This window comes from Haematobia irritans, chromosome 4 (assembly GCF_050003625.1).
Source record: "Haematobia irritans isolate KBUSLIRL chromosome 4, ASM5000362v1, whole genome shotgun sequence".
NCBI lineage: Eukaryota > Metazoa > Arthropoda > Insecta > Diptera > Muscidae > Haematobia > Haematobia irritans.
In genome coordinates this window covers 161,030,835-161,033,549 of record NC_134400.1, presented here as the reverse complement: position 1 = coordinate 161,033,549, position 2,715 = coordinate 161,030,835, and the positions used below count along the sequence as shown (strand labels likewise).

Below are 2,715 nucleotides of genomic sequence, written 5' to 3'. Positions count from 1 at the left end.
CGGGCGAAAGCTTTATATGGGAGATATATCCAAATCTGAACCGATTTCAACCAAATTTAGCATGCACAGCAAGTTTAAGTCTATATATAGACTTAAAATTTAAGTCGGCTAATGCACTAGGGTGGAACACAATGTTAGTAAAAAAATATGGGAAACATATAAATCTGAAGCAATTTTAAGGAAATTTCGCAAAAGTTTATTTATGATTTATCGCTCGATATATATGCATTAGAAGAAAGATTAAGAAAATTAGGGTCATTTTTTCAACTATTCGACTAAGAAGTGGCGATTTTACAAGGAAAATGTTGGTATTTTGACCATTTTTGTCGAAATCAGAAAAACATATATATGGGAGTTATATCTAAATCTGAACCGATTTGGATGATATTTCGCAAGTTTTTCGAGACTCATAAAATATTGGGTTGTACGGAATTTGAGGAAGATCGGTTGATATACACGCCAATTATGACCAGATCGGTGAAATATATATGGCAGCTATATCTAAATCTGAACCGATTTTTTCCAAAATCAATAGGGATCGTCTTTGAGCCGAAACAGGACCCCATACCAAATTCTAGGACAATCGGACTAAAACTGCGAGCTGTACTTTGCACACAAAAATACATCAACAGACAGACGGACAGACGGACAGACGGACAGACAGACAGACGGACATCGCTAAATCGACTCAGAATTTAATTCTAAGACGATCGGTATACTAAACGATGGGTCTCAGACTTTTCCTTCTTGGCGTTACATACAAATGCACAAACTTATTATACCCTGTACCACAGTAGTGGTGAAGGGTATAAATATTGTCAAAATTTTATTTCTATAGAAAATTTTATCAAAATTTTACTTAAATAGAAAATATTGTCAAAATTTTACTTCTATAGAAAATTTTCAAAATTTTATTTAAACAGAAAATATTGTCAAAATTTTACTTAAATAGAAAATATTGTCAAAATTTTATTTCTATAGAAAATTTTCAAAATTTTATTTAAACAGAAAATATTGTCAAAATTTTATTTCTATAGAAAATTTTGTCAAATTTTATTTCTATAGAAAATTTTGTCATAATTTTATTTAAATAAAAAATTTTGTCAAAATTTTATTTCTACACCGAAAAAATGTGAACTGTTTTATAGGAAGAATGAACTAGCACGCACGAAAATTTAACTAAATTTTTCTCCACATTTTGAGATTTCCACAAAGCATTGTTAAAACCAGGAAATTTGAATGCGCTGTTACATCATTTCATAGAAAAAATTAACTAAAAGTAAAGAAGAAAATCATTGGCGCCAAATCATGACCAGTTTAACCATACAGTAGTTCATTCTTACTATTTTTGCACGCTCACAAAAAATCGCTTTTGTAACATATACTCCCAAACATATTTTGCTTCAAGCATATATATTTTTGGGTATTGCCCAAACATTTTTATGTTTGGTCTCTTCCAATATATAATATGTTTGAAAGCATATTGGTCTAAAAAATATATGTTTGGGTAGTCTAAGTTCCAAACATTTTGTATTTTTGCATCCAAATTCAATAATGTTGTCTTCCAAAAAACAATATGTTATTATGTGAACATATAATATGTTTGGAAGCATTTTGCACCCAAAAATATTATATGCTTAAAAAAATTCTCCCAAACAATATCCCTGCCAACATTTTTTGAATTTGGGGACTCTTTTGAGAATCCCCACTACGTCGAAAACAATCATATACGACATCAAAAACTCGTCGGAAAAGCGCCGTCACTATTGAGAAGTTGTACCACGCCAAGTTACTACAAAATTGTTTCGCATGAGTGCAATTATTAGGTGCCTTTATAGATCAATTTAGAACGACGCCAATAAGGGACCCTCCAAACAATCAGAAAAAGTGCATTTTAAGATAGTTGTAAAAGAATCATTGTGGTCGAGTAAAACACGTTTGTTTAGATATTTATTAATTTGATTAAACATTTACGAATTCTTAAAAATATAACATTTATACCACTATCACATTACATTTAACATAATTTTTGGCATTAATGATGATGTTGAGTTACAAGTAGCGAGTTACATGTTGCTGCGTCTATCAACCAGTGTTTTTATTCCATGGAGGCAGCGTGTCTGTAAAATATCTGAAAAACAATCACTTTATTCCATTTGGAAAATCACCAAATTGTTCACCAATATACCTTTCACAATTTTAAGCGTATAATCTATGTTTTCAGAACTTTATTTTCGTTTTTATTTAATTAAAATATAACAAGCTGGTTGCGCTTGGCGTTTCACAAAAAAATGGCTTTTTTAACAGTAGGGATGGCAAATTACTTGCATGTACTTTTTGATGTACCTTTTCATGATGGTTGAAGTGACATTTACGAGTCTGTGGTAACGATGAGGTTGAAATGGAACTTTGAAATGCTGGCAGGGATTGTGCTCAAAATTTTATTTATTTATTTATATATTTACAATCATAATGAATTATGAAAATAAACAGGTAATATAGGTGCTAACAACATAGGTTTTCGACCTGAATGCTCAAAATTTTGTTTCTGCCCAATTGTATATTCCCCCACATCTTTCTCACTTCCACGAGATTTTTTAGTTCTTAGCACCTTTTTCTGTAATACAAACATTGTAGAAGAAATTATTCAATTGTATGATTTTTTTATTTTAATTTTACCTTTTGCCGGACGGGGATTCGAACAGCGGACCACAC

The 2,715-nt window shown here is 30.9% G+C and overlaps 1 long non-coding RNA gene across 1 annotated transcript; it reads right to left on the bottom strand.

The window, feature by feature from the left end:
• Nucleotides 1–1,917: 1,917 nt before the first annotated feature.
• On the bottom strand, nt 1,918–2,285 carry LOC142236562 (uncharacterized). Its single transcript, XR_012722093.1, has 2 exons — nt 2,189–2,285; nt 1,918–2,131 (listed from the first exon to the last, which is right to left on the bottom strand). It is a non-coding gene; the product is annotated as an uncharacterized LOC142236562 (long non-coding RNA).
• Nucleotides 2,286–2,715: the final 430 nt, after the last annotated feature.